This window comes from Homarus americanus, unplaced genomic scaffold, assembly GCF_018991925.1.
Source record: "Homarus americanus isolate GMGI-L3 unplaced genomic scaffold, GMGI_Hamer_2.0 scaffold23617, whole genome shotgun sequence".
NCBI lineage: Eukaryota > Metazoa > Arthropoda > Malacostraca > Decapoda > Nephropidae > Homarus > Homarus americanus.
The window spans coordinates 5301672-5316429 of NW_024720711.1; the positions used below are offsets into that span (position 1 = coordinate 5301672).

The 14758-nt window shown below is 44.0% G+C and overlaps 1 protein-coding gene across 4 annotated transcripts in view; it reads right to left on the reverse strand.

Annotated features, from left to right (window-relative positions):
• LOC121860770 overlaps positions 1 to 14758 on the reverse strand; it is a 93695-nt gene that overhangs the window by 58133 nt on the left and 20804 nt on the right. For 2 of the 4 annotated variants that reach the window (XM_042358131.1, XM_042358134.1), the window contains exons 1-2: positions 8755 to 8876; positions 7046 to 7397 (exon numbers count right to left, since the gene is read on the reverse strand). The gene's annotated coding sequence lies outside the window, so the exon portion shown is untranslated. Of the gene's footprint in view, positions 1 to 7045; positions 7398 to 8754; positions 8878 to 14616; positions 14712 to 14758 lie in introns of those variants that run through there. The other 2 variants (XM_042358135.1, XM_042358132.1) reach the window with 2 other exon arrangements.

A 14758-nucleotide genomic window follows, 5' to 3' on the forward strand; every position in this document is an offset into this window, starting at 1 on the left:
TCTACCACCATCCCATCTCCTGACTGTATCCAACCATATCACAGTTAGCCTGCCATTCCCTGGGTGTTTTCTTATCACGTGGGATCCTTGAGAGAGAGAGAGAGGGGAAATACACCTGAGAAAACTACACAGCATTACGCTACACTACACCCATACCCTACCTCTCCACGCTAAACCACCACCATCATCACTACACTACACTACACTACACTACACTACACTACACTCAGCCTGAACCAACAGTGTAGTGTTTAGTTTATTGTATAGTGCTCTCTCTCTCTCTCTGCTGGTGACGTGTAAATATGTATGTATGTGTCTGTTTCTGTACCACGGTGTGTGTGTGTGTATGTAAATGAGTGTATGTGTGTGTGTGCTAGTCTTCGTGTACGTATTTGTTTGTAGGTTAAAATATCTTTACGCATGAAAGTTTGTATGTCTCAGTATGATGGTGTGTGTATGAGTGAGTTTGCTGGTGCACACGTAAATGTATGTGTGTATTTTTGTCAATGTGTGTAACTGTTTGTGTGTGTTAGTCTACGTGTATGTATAAGTGTGTGTGTGTACGCGTACATATGTTAATGTGTGTGTGTGTGTTCGCCCACCTACCTGGTTCTCTCTCACCATGACTTTCTATCCCACATTTCACGCTTAGTGTCTCTCCTGTCCGTATCTTAGTCTCCCTCTCTCCCCTCCTCCCGTCACTTACCCCTCCTCTAGAACACGTTAAAGGTCTCGCCAAATCAACTATCTCTCGGTAGCAGGAGCGGGGAAGAGGAGAGACATGAACGAACGGCAGAGGAAGAGAACCAAGTCTAGTGGAACATTCTGTCAGCGTTACCTGCCTGGCCGGTGACTCATACATACCCGAGCACCTCCATATGGCAACACCGCCGCCGTTACCTGATACTCCCTTTATCACCAAATGCTACCTGTATACTGCTGCTTGCTGACTCTTGTGTAATAAATCCTCTTTTTACCCCCATTATCCGCACCTCCGGAGAGAAATGAGTTTGTTACCGGGGAGCATAAACCCGCAAAGAACCAACGGTTTAGTCACGACTATTCTTGGACGATAATATTGAAGAGAACGACGAAGCTTGAGGAGGAAGTTTGTTCGTTTCTCTTCCTATGCTCGCCTGCTGCTCAACGTCTAAATATAGCAATTATGGCCGCACATAATGTCACTCAGAGTGACCATCCTTCACCAGCAAGCGTCTGGGAGGAACTTGGTGACCTTCGTGAGGTCCAACAAGAGCGGTAGACTTGAGTGAGCTGGTCCACCGCCGCCGCCCGCCAACTGTGAATGGTGACGTCATCCGGCAGCCATATTTGTTTACTGTCTCCCTCCTGTGAGATGTTGTACTCTGACAACACCGAGGCTACTTACACCAGGCAGCGCTACTCAACACGGAAATACTAACACCATGACATCACTAACACCGATATACTGACACCACTTAACCCAAGATGAAACATTACACGACTACTACCAACAATTACATCACTGCCAACATATATTTCGACAACTTACCCAACAAACACATCTTGACGACCAACACTGAACACAATGTAGTACAATAAGTGTTAACATTACTGCCAACAACAATTGCCTCCCAACATCTTAGTATTGACAACAGTAATTAACAAGCACCAGAGTTGGACCATGTAACAGTACTGACAACAGACATCAGAAACCGCTATAGCTTTGGAGGGTTGCCAACACCACGTCGTATGTAACACTATAGCACTGCCAACACCACAATACTACACTACCAACACTTCACTATAGCACTGCCAACACCACAATACTACACTACCAACACTTCACTATAGCACTGCCAACACTTCACTATAGCACTGCCAACACCTTTATAATGTTGTCACCACCTGTATAATGTTGTCACCACCTGTATAATGTTGTCACCACCTGTATAATGTTGTCACCACCTGTATAATGTTGTCACCACCTGTATAATGTTGTCACCACCTGTATAATGTTGTCACCACCTGTATAATGTTGTCACCACCTGTATAATGTTGTCACCACCTGTATAATGTTGTCACCACCTGTATAATGTTGTCACCACCCACCTGTATAATGTTGTCACCACCTGTATAATGTTGTCACCACCTGTATAATGTTGTCACCACCTGTATAATGTTGTCACCACCTGTATAATGTTGTCACCACCTGTATAATGTTGTCACCACCTGTATAATGTTGTCACCACCTGTATAATGTTGTCACCACCTGTATAATGTTGTCACCTCTACAGTACTACCAACACTACATTACGTCACAGGATAAACAAACCAATGACTAAAATGAAACAAAAAAACAAGTGAATCAGATTAAATCCCAAACAAAGATGGCCGCCACCCCGCCATTTTGGATCACGTAAAAAAAACAACAACAAAAATGGCGGCTAAACTCACTTAAGACTATACCCAGAATCTGTAAGTATAATATCGATAAAAAATAAAAATTATTTCACCTAAATATTAACGAATCTAACACTATTTGAAGGGGGATTAGGTTAGGTTAGGATAGGTTACGATAGAATAGGATAGATTAGGATAGGCTCGACTAGGTTAGGATAGGAGAGACTAGACTAGGTTAGGATGGGTCAGGTTAGTTAGGTCAGATTAAGATAGGTTAGAGAGAGAGAGAGAGAGAGAGAGAGAGAGAGAGAAGGGGAGGGAGGAGGAACACGAATGATTACCGCGATAACAAGCCGAGATAGGGAGCCTAGTTAGACCACAGCCGCCACCAGCTGATAACAAGGTGACTCATACTACACCCTTGTTCAGGTTATTAATAGCACATCTCACTCCTCTCTATGTCACATCTCACTCCTCTCTATGTCATATCTCACTCCTCTCTATGTCACATCTCACTCCTCTCTCTATGTCACATCTCACTCCTCTCTCTGTGTCACATCTCACTCCTCTCTCTATGTCACATCTCACTCCTCTCTCTGTGTCACATCTCACTCCTCTCTATGTCACATCTCACTCCTCTCTCTATGTCATATCTCACTCCTCTCTATGTCACATCTCACTCCTCTCTCTATGTCACATCTCACTCCTCTCTCTATGTCACATCTCACTCCTCTCTCTATGTCACATCTCCTCTCTCTATGTCACATCTCACTCCTCTCTATGTCACATCTCACCTCTCTGTCATCTCACCTCTCTCTCACCTCACCTCTCTATGTCACATCTCACTCCTCTGTCACATCTCACCTCTATGTCACATCTCACCTCTCTGTCACATCTCACTCTCTATGTCACATCTCCTCCTCTCTGTCATCTCACTCTCACTGTCACATCTCACCCCTCTATGTCCATCTCACTCCTCACTGTCACATCTCACTCTCTGTCACATCTCACTCCTCTCTATGTCACATCTCACCCCCCACTCTGTCACATCACACACCCCACTGTCACATCTCACCCCCCACTAGTCACATCTCACCTCCTCTCTATGTCACACCACCTCTATGTCACATCTCACTCTCTGTCACATCTCACTCCTCTGTCACATTCATCTCTCTATGTCACATCTCACACCCCACTCTGTCATCTCACTCCAGATCTCACCCCACCTAGGCAGATCTCTCACCCCACTCTAGGGCAGATCTCACCACTCTAGGGCAGCCAGATCTCACCCCACCCTAGGGCAGATCTCACCCCACTCTAGGGCAGATCTCACCCCACTCTAGGGCAGATCTCACCCCACTCTAGGGCAGATCTCACCCCACTCTAGGGCAGATCTCACCCCACTCTAGGGCAGATCTCACCCCACTCACCTAACACAATAAACTTTAATTACCATTGTTATTGTTTTAATATGCAGAGAGTGGTCACCATCCCTCTCTCAATACAAACCCTTAGTAATAATAATTTACCTTTAAAACATCAATATACACCTGCCCACACCTGTAACCTGTCAAACACCTGTTACCAGCCAACACCTGTTACCTCTCAAACACCTGTTACCCGCCAACACCTGTTACCTGTTCACACCTGTTACCTGTCCACACCTGCAGTACCTCTAGTTTACTCACAATATAAACATTCAACCATAAATGCATTTAACTTTGGTACACATTTCAGTTAGAACAATTGACATATGTAAAATTATATACATGTACACTTCACTCATGTGGTGTACCCATTAATGTACTAAACACACATAACATTGTACATATCTCTCAGTAGGTATAGGAGCGCTGAGGCCACGTTAGTACAGTACCACGCACTTACACCAAGACTACTGTTAATGGCTGTGTTCTGAGTTATGAAGGTAAATAAATAAACCCGGTGACATATTGCTGCTAATGACAGGTGTGGTGGAGGGGGAAGTGTCATATTGGGAGTGTGGTGGTGTCATACTGGGGGTGTGGTAGAGGGTGTCATATTATAGTGAACACAGATACCATAACACGAGTGGCTACAAGTGTCCTAAGGCAACGATGATCGGCTCCCTGATGCGTTCTAGCAATGTGTTGATCGCCAGTGGGTGCGTTTTAGTCAGCGTGTTGTAAACAGTAAAAATTTATTCAAGTGAAGATTTTGGAGGGTAGAGTACGTTCAAAATAAAGCGTTCCAATGAAGTATAATCCGAATATCAACATGCCAGTGTGTGTTTAACAATAAGGCGTTCAAGCAAGCGTAACTGAATCCAGGGTGCGTTCCAGCCAGCTTCATACACCAAGGGGTTAATATTGTCAGGGCTTGAGGACACGTTCCGGCCGCAAACGTTTCCTTACACGTTTGTTGGCTCTGTGTGCGTTCTGGTGTTAATGAGGATGATACCTAGCGTTCATTAATAACAACAACAATAATAATAACACTAATAATAAAAATAACACTAAAAATAATAACATGAACGATAATAAAAATAACACTAAAAATAATAACATGAACGATAATAATAATAAAACTAATAATAATAATAACGATAATATACACACCTGTGGTTGACGAGACTAATTCACGTGACCTACACATCGGACAGGTACCTAACAACGTCACCAGCCGCTGATTCATTCATAACTACGGTGGTGATTCATTCATAACTACGGTGGTGATTCATTCATAACTACGGCGGTGATTCATTCGTAACTACGGTGGTGATTCATTATAACTACGGTGGTGATTCATTCGTAACTACGGTGGTGATTCATTATAACTACGGTGGTGATTCATTCGTAACTACGGTGGTGATTCATTCGTAACTACGGTGGTGATTCATTCGTAACTACGGTGGTGATTCATTCATAACTACGGCGGTGATTCATTCGTAACTACGGTGGTGATTCATTATAACTACGGTGATGATTTATTTGTAACTACGGTGGTGATTCATTATAACTACGGTGGTGATTCATTCGTAACTACGGTGGTGACTCATAACTACGTAACTACGGTGGTGATTCATTCGTAACTACGGTGGTGATTCATTCGTAACTACGGTGGTGATTCATTCATAACTACGGCGGTGATTCATTCGTAACTACGGTGGTGATTTATTTATAACTACGGCGGTGATTCATTTATAACTACGGCGGTGATTCATTTATAACTACGGCGGTGATTCATATGATTTTTATAACTACGGCGGTGATTCATTCGTAACTACGGTGGTGATTTATTTATAACTACGGCGGTGATTCATTTATAACTACGGCGGGGATTCATTTATAACTACGGTGGTGATTCATTTATAACTACGGGCGGGGATTCATTTATAACTACGGTGGATTCATTTATAACTACGGCGGTGATTCATTTATAACTACGGCGGTAATTCATTTATAACCACAGCGGTGATTCATTTATAACCACGGCGGTGATTCATTTAAAACTACGGCGGCAATTGATTTATAACTACGGCGGTGATTCATTTAAAACTACGGCGGCAATTCAGTTATAACTACGGCGGTGATTCATTTAAAACTACGGCGGTGAATCATACATAACTACGGCGGTGATTAATTTATAACTACGACGGTGAATCATACATAACTACGGCGGTGATTCATTTATAACAACGGCGGTGATTCATTTATAACTACAACGGTAATTCATTTATAACTACGGCGGTAATTCATTTATAACAACGGCGGTGATTCATTTATAACTACGACGGTAATTCATTTAAAACTACGGCGGTAATTCATTTATAACCACGGTGGTAATTCATTTATAACCACGGCGGTGATTCATTTATAACCACGGCGGTGATTCATTTATAACTACGGCGGTAATTCATTTATAACCACGGCGGTGATTCATTTATAACTACGGCGGCAATTCATTTATAACCACGGTGGTGATTCATTTATAACCACGGCGGTGATTCATTTATAACCACGGTGGTAATTCATTTATAACAACGGCGGTGATTCATTTATAACTACGACGGTAATTCATTTATAACCACGGCGGTGATTCATTTATAACTACGGCGGCAATTCATTTATAACAACGGCGGTGATTCATTTATAACTACGACGGTAATTCATTTATAACCACGGCGGTGATTCATTTATAACTACGACGGTGATTCATTTATAACTACGGCAGTGATTCATTTATAACTACGACGGTGATTCATTTATAACAACGGCGGTGATTCATTTATAACTACGGTGGTGATTCATTTATAACTACGACGGTGATTCATTTATAACAACGGTGGTGATTCATTTATAACTACGACGGTGATTCATTTATAACAACGGCGGTGATTCATTTATAACTACGACGGTGATTCATTTATAACTACGGTGGTGATTCATTTATAACTACGACGGTGGTTCATTTATAACTACGGCGCTGATTCGTACATAACTATATTATGACGTTACATTATGACGTCACAAGGAACAGTGTACACTATGACATCATACTGTACATTATGACGTCACAAGAACACTACATTATGACGTCACAAGGAACACTGTACACTATGACATCACACTGTATATTATGACGTCACACTGTACCATCATCAACTACACACAGCTGTACTCACCACAACATTGTAGCCTCCATTATACGCTCATGATCCTGTTGTAGGCGTAGAGGAGGGGTGAGGTAGAGAAGATGGTAGATTGTCGTCGGTGATAGTCCGTAGTAGTAATAGTCTTCTTGTAGTCGTAGTCTTGCTATATACACATACTTTAAGTCTTCATTCTTGTCTGCTGATGAATGACTTTCCTCACAAGCACCAAGAATGAGATGTTGCTCCGGCTCCTTGTGTGTGTACAGTTTCTGACTTTTGTTATTATTATTTTTTTTTCTTCTCTAAATTCTATGCTTATCTTCACTATAGGCAAGAACTAAAAAAAAAAAAAAAACCTCTAGCGCTAACATCTATCTCTATGCTGTAAAATAAGAGACATTATAAGTCCTACTCGTTCAATGTCATATATCTTACTTATTAAAAAACCTCCCAAATTCACATTAACCTCTGGTCTGATTCACTTTTCTCACACGTATGAGGATCCTTTTGAGTATTTTCACTGTTGTTGGTGGTAATTTTCAGTGGTGTCTGGTACCAGGAGAGCGGATGGAACACGATGGAATATTTTCATGGTTTGATGGCTCTTCCGTAGACAAAACTTATCGTTCCAAGCATTACCACAACGATATATAATTACCGCATAATATATACAAACAGAAATAACATTGTTTATATATGTACATTATCATTCCATACACACACACACACACTTTTATATTATCAATCTATCTTTTGCTTCTCCTGTCACATTATTCTCATCCTTCTCTCTTCCCCCCTTCTTTCCCTATTCCCCAAACGCTATGGGTGAGAGATATTCTACCCTGGGTGAGAGACATTCTACCCTGGGTGAGAGACATTCTACATTCTACCCACAGCTAGCACCCCCCATGGGCTAGGCACTAGGGGGTGGCACTCTGGCTAAGGCGATGGAAAGCTTGCCAGATTCCGTGGCACTTGGCACCCACAGACCCACACAGTCTTCCACAGCACCAACCACAGCAGCTACACCACCAACCACAGCAGCTACACCACCAACCACAACCGCTACTATCACCATTACCACACCAACCACACTATCACTGGATATCGCCCGACCTGCCACACAATCTTAACCACTGCCACAGTACACCTCCACCACAGTACATCTTCTCCTCCACCACAGTACACTACCACAGAACCACAGTACACTACCACACCACCACAGCACACCTTCACCACACCACCACAGTATACCTCCACAGCACCACAGTACACTACCACAGCACCGCAGTACACTACCACAGCACCACAGTACACCTCCACAGCACCACAGTACACTACCACAGCACCGCAGTACACTACCACAGCACCGCAGTACACTACCACAGCACCACAGTATACCTCCACAGCAGCGCAGTACACCTCCACAGCACCACAGTACACTACCACAACACAGCAGTACACTACCACAGTACAGCACCACAGAGGAAGCTTCACCACGGAGTCAATGAGTGGTGCTTGTCTCCTGGCCGACACATTCTTCTTCCCACCACATCACTTTTAAAAACTCTCGCCACACAATATATGCAAAAAATACATATTTTCAGCACACATATAACTCATTAACCACAATTTTCCACGTCCGGTGTAGTCAGGCGGCACTTGGCTTCTGAATATACACCACGAGTATATATTTGGCGAGGTTAAACGGTTAATACACTTGAAATACACAGACATACACTTATACGTAGCGGAGCGAGGGCGCGCACGTCCTCCCCCCACGGCAGTCTGGCCGACACTAGCTCAGCTAAGCGGTGTGTGTCGACCACCCCGGAGCATGGTGTGTCTGCCTCCTCGACCAGGTGACTGACGCAGGGAGAGAGAGAGGGAGGGAGCTTACCTTTACTCCCTCACTCCCTTCTTTACTCACCTGGTCATGATGAGAGGGAGGGAGTAAAGGTAAACTCCCTGCTTGTCAGTCACCTGTCAATGAAGAAGGCAGGGAGGGAACTAGTCTTTACTCCCTGGCTCTCCCTTCCATGGCCTGTGAGGGAGTTTATCATTGCCTCTTCCCTCCCTAAGTAACCTGGCTGTGAAAGAGTAAGGGGGAGAGAAAGTTTACCTTCTCCCATTCCCTCCCCTTCTCCTTCCTTCCCTCCCTCCCTCCCTCTCTTTCTTCCCTCCCTCCCTTTCTTCCCTCCCTCCCACTCCCTCCCTCCCTCCCTCCCTCCCTTGGTTGTCATACTGGACGTAAGGCAGATGTAAACATTGTGAATGAGTGAGTGAGTAACAACAAAACGGGACCACACACACACTTATCACTCAGCCATGAATTACATAAAAAGTTATCCTCAACGCTACAAGGAAACTGCACCCAAGATACAGCTAATGACGATCACCACCTAACCTAACGTAACCTTAACCTAACCTAACCTAACCTTAACCTAACCTAATCTTAACCTAACCTTAACCTAACGTAACCTTAACCTAACCTAACCTTAACCTAATCTTAACCTAACCTTAACCTAACCTAACCTAATCTTAACCTAACCTTAACCTAACCTAACCTTAACCTAATCTTAACCTAACCTTAACCTAACCTTAACCTAACCTAACCTTAACCTAACCCTTCTGATTACAAGGTCATCGTACTCAAAATATTAAATCATCGTACTTAACAGATGTGTCCCAGTAATGTCTTAATATGTCTAAATGATTCTATAATGTCTAAATATGTCTAAATATATCCAATGTCCACTAATTCATGTTTACGTTCTGTCCATTTGTCATTTATTTCAGTGGTGGAAATCTGTCCAGTGGAGGTGATTGGTTTTGTCCGGGTTTATTTTGTCCAGTGGAGGGGTATTTTGTCCAAGGGTGTTTTGTCCGGAGGTATTTTGTCCAAGTGTGTTTTGTCTAAGGTTATTTTGTCCAGTAGAGGTATTTAGTGTGGTGTAGGCAGCTGTGTTTATTGGTTGGACCGAGTGAGGGTTCCTGTTGCCAGGTGTATACCTACCTACCTCCTCCTCCTCCTCTTCCTCTTTTTCCTCCTCCTCTTCCTCTTCTTCCTCCTCCTCCTCCTCCTCTTCTTCCTCCTCCTCCTCCTATTCCTCTTTTTCCTCCTCCTCTTCTTCTTCCCCCTCCTCTTCCTCTTTCCCCTCCTCCTCCTCTTCTTCTTCCCCCTCCTCTTCCTCTTCTTCCCCCCTCCTCCTCTTCTTCCTCCTCCTCCTCCTCCTCCTCCTCCTCCTCTTCTTCCTCCTCCTCCTCCTATTCCTCTTTTCCTCCTCCTCTTCTTCTTCCCCCTCCTCTTCCTCTTCCCCCTCCTCCTCCTCTTCTTCTTCCCCCCTCCTCTTCCTCTTCTTCCTCCTCCTCCTCTTCCCCCTCCTCTTCCCTCTTCCTCCTCCTCCTCCTCTCTTCTTCCTCCTCCCTCCTCCCTATTCCTCTTTTTCCTCCTCCTCTTCTTCTTCCCCCTCCTCTTCCTCTTCCCCCTCCCTCCTCCTCTTCTTCTTCCCCCCCTCCCTCTTCCTCTTCTTCCTCCTCCTCCCTCTTCCCCTCCTCTTCCTCTTCCCCCTCCTCCTCTCTTCTTCTTCCCCCTCCACTTCCTCTTCTTCTTCCCCCCTCCTCTTCTCTTCCCCCTCCTCCTCCTCTTCTTCTTCCCCCCCCTCCACTTCCTCTTCTTCTTCCCCTCCTCTTCCTCTTCCCCTCCTCCTCCTCTTCTTCTTCCCCCTCCTCTTCCTCTTCTTCCTCCTCCTCCTCTTCCCCCTCCTCTTCCTCTTCCTCCTCCTCCTCCTCCTCTTCCTCCTCCTCCTCCTATTCCTCTTTTTCCTCCTCCTCTTCTTCTTCCCCCTCCTCTTCCTCTTCCCCCCTCCTCCTCCTCTTCTTCTTCCCCCTCCTCTTCCCTCTTCTTCCTCCTCCTCCTCTTCCCCCCTCACCTCCTCTTCCTCTTCCCCTCCTCCTCCTCTTATTCTTCCCCCTCCTCTTCCTCTTCTTCTTCCCTCTCCTCTTCCTCTTCCCCCCCCTCCTCCTCCTCTTCCTCCTCCTCTTCCCCTCCTCCTCTTCTTCCTCCTCCTCCTCCTCTTCCTCTTTTTCCTCCTCCTCTTCTTCTTCCCCCTCCTCTTCCTCTTTCCCCTCCTCCTCCTCTTCTTCTTCCCCCTCCTCTTCCTCTTCTTCCTCCTCCTCCTCTTCCCCCTCCTCTTCCTCTTCCTCCTCCTCCTCCTCCTCCTACTTCTACCTAGGCTTCTCCTCCATCTACCTGGGCTCTATCACCAGCTAACACCGGGTCCGGACTATCACCTGTACAGGATGGAGAGAGTGAGAGGTAGAGAACTTATCACCAGATCCGGCAGAGAGAGAGAGAGAGAGAGAGAGACAGAGAGAAAGAGACAGAGAGAGAGAGAAAGAGAGAGACAGAGAGACAGAGAGAGAGAGATTGAACATAATTACTTACATAAATGAACGTTCACTTAACCGGAAATTTGATAAACCGGACAATGCGTAATAACCGTAGTGATCTCGTTATAGACTGAACACATCCGGACGATAATGTCGAGATTAGTGTTGTCACTCGTTCGTTTCCCTTCACGATAACTTGACCTTTAGTGTTGGTGATGCTTGTAAGTACCTGCAGGTGGCTCGACACACACACGGCAGGACCTCACCAAGACATCTCAGTTGGTGAAGACAAGTGTAGTGATGATGAGACTCAACCAAGAGGATGAATGAACACACAGCCTCGGTGATTGATGACGTGTGTGTGTGTGTGTGTCTGTGTGTGTGTGTGTGTGTGTCATGAGGGATTCTCCAGGTCATCTTCTCAGTACCTCACTAGAGAGACTTAGTGAGGTAACTGTGTCCTGATATAATAATAATAACAATATAAGAGAAGCTCCACACTGTTACTACTGAGAGAATACTGGTAACACTGTACCGGTAACACTGTACCGGTAACACTGTACTGGTAACACTGTACCGGTAACACTGTACTGGTAACACTGTACCGGTAACACTGTACTGGTAACACTAAGCCAGAGACAGAGGGGACAAGACCATTACTCCAGCCAGTAGTGTGTGACACCTCAGACACGACCTACAGTACAATTACAGACTCTTGGGTGGTGTTAAGAGTGGGTAACCCCTCCACACACACACACGCGCACACACACACACACACACACACACACACACACACACACACACACACACAGGTATATATGGATGGCAGGCTCCCATAAGCTCCTATAATATTCTATCTTAAGCCTTCCTTCCCTGTCACCCTGACCGCCTCAAACTCACTAATTTTAAACACACACACACACACACACACCACTAGCACCCACACACACACACACACACCTAGCACCACACACACACCACTAGCACCACACACACACACACACACACCACTAGCACCACACACACACACACACACACCACTAGCACACACACACACACACACACACACACACCACTAGCACCACACACACAGACACACACACACCACTAGCACCACACACACACACACACACACACACCACTAGCACCACACACACACCACTAGCACACACACACACACACACATACACCACTAGCACCACACACACACACACACCAAACGCGTTAACATCCATACATACATACACGCAAACACACACATATAAACACATAAAAACCACATACACACTGACGACAATATGTGAGTCTATTTGTGTGTATTTTTATGTACACCTCCTCAAATACGCACATGAGCCAAGGTGTACACACCATTAAACGTACAGTGACTCAGTGTGTAGTATCTTATCTGATCTCGCTATCACTCTGCCTAGAAATTATCTGCAGTCTATACCTGTAGGTGATTCATCCACACACACACACACACACACACGCACACACACACACACACACACACACATATATACACACACACACACATATACACACACACACACATATACACACACACACACACTGTTACGCCGTCTCTTAATTTACTTTAATATCCAAGGTTCTCGGCGTAACCAAACAAAGAAAGTGAAGTAAATCAAAAGGGAATAAAAATAAATAAAGTAAACCTTTAAGAATTTAATTAAATTAAATACTAACACAATAAAGAGCCTCGTAGGCTGACACAACAAATTGATTCACTATCGAAACTTTTAAGACACAAATGATACTAAACATCGAAACATCAAAAGAACTGCTTTAAACATATAGAGTAAAAATAAAGCACTGGATTACGTTAACACTGCATAAATATATAAAATAACTAACACTGAAATTAACTATCGTGAAACAACACTGAATTACTTAAATGTAACTAAGCAAGCACTGATGGACACATAAGAGACATGAATAGGTACTCACATAGATATACCACATTGGTGGCGACAGGAACAACACAGGAATAAAATAAAGTATAAGTAACAGGTGACGGGTGTCACTCAAAAGAACGTGAACTGAATGACGAGAGGACTGGACTGAACTCCGTCTGCTGGTGGGGTACTATATATAAGGTCGGCTCCAGCCCGTGCGACACGTGGGTGAAACATGGGTCGTTTAACGATGCAGATGGTCGTTAGAGAAACAAAGAATGCTTGTTACAATACTAAATGAAGAAATAAGATGGGCTTAAACAAATAATGACAGTTAAAACCTTAACAGCACAGGGTAAGGTGACTAGATTATATAATAGTAAATATAACACATCATTACAGGAATAATATGGAACAACATTGAAGCATGTTATAAAACAATAATAGAAAAATACGACACGGTCGTAACAACACACACACACACACACACACACACACACACACACACTCACATATATATATATATATATATATATATATATATATATATATATATATATATATATATATATATATATATATATATATATATCTTTACCTATCTTTCTATGTATGTATGTACCTATAAACAGTAACATATGTTTGAAGTACATCTTTACACTACGCTAGTTACCTGGGTACGTCGATAGACTGTGACGTACTGTACGGCTGTGACGTAAGGTATCGATAACACAACATTGACTTAAAGACCAGTCATTGTTACGCCTCATCACCAGTTTATATACATGATTCATATCTCACTAACTGACCTGATGTACTGTTATAATGATGATGATGATGATGATGGTAGTGATGGTGATGATGGTGATGGTGATGGTGATGGTGAGGATGATGATGGTGATGATGATGATGATGAAGGAATACTTCTAACCTAACCTAACCTAACCTAGCCAAAGCACCACCGCTATCATCATCACCATCATCAGGTAGGAGGAATATTGAAGCTACAACACCTTGGGGATGCGGGGCCTGAGAGAGAGATAAGATTACCTCAATGACGGAGAGAGAGAGAGAGAGAGAGAGAGGTTTACAATGATTTACTTCCTCTTACTCTTCTCCTCTTCCTTGTCTACCTTCCTCCTCTTCTTCTCTCCCTCCTCCTCCTCCTCTTCCACCTCCTCCCCTCCTCTTCCTCCTCCACCCTCCCCCTCCTCCACCCCCCCTTAAAGAAAACAAATAAAAAACAAACCCATCACCAGACAAACAAACAAACACACACACATCAGTACTCACCTATGACAGACAGACAAGCAGCCACTACCTCCATGATGTAGAGATGGTCACCTGAGTTCACCTGAGTTCACCTGTCGGGGTCATCTTGCTGGTACCTGTAGGGGGGGGGTGTTATAATGTATTAGTAAATATTTTTAACACC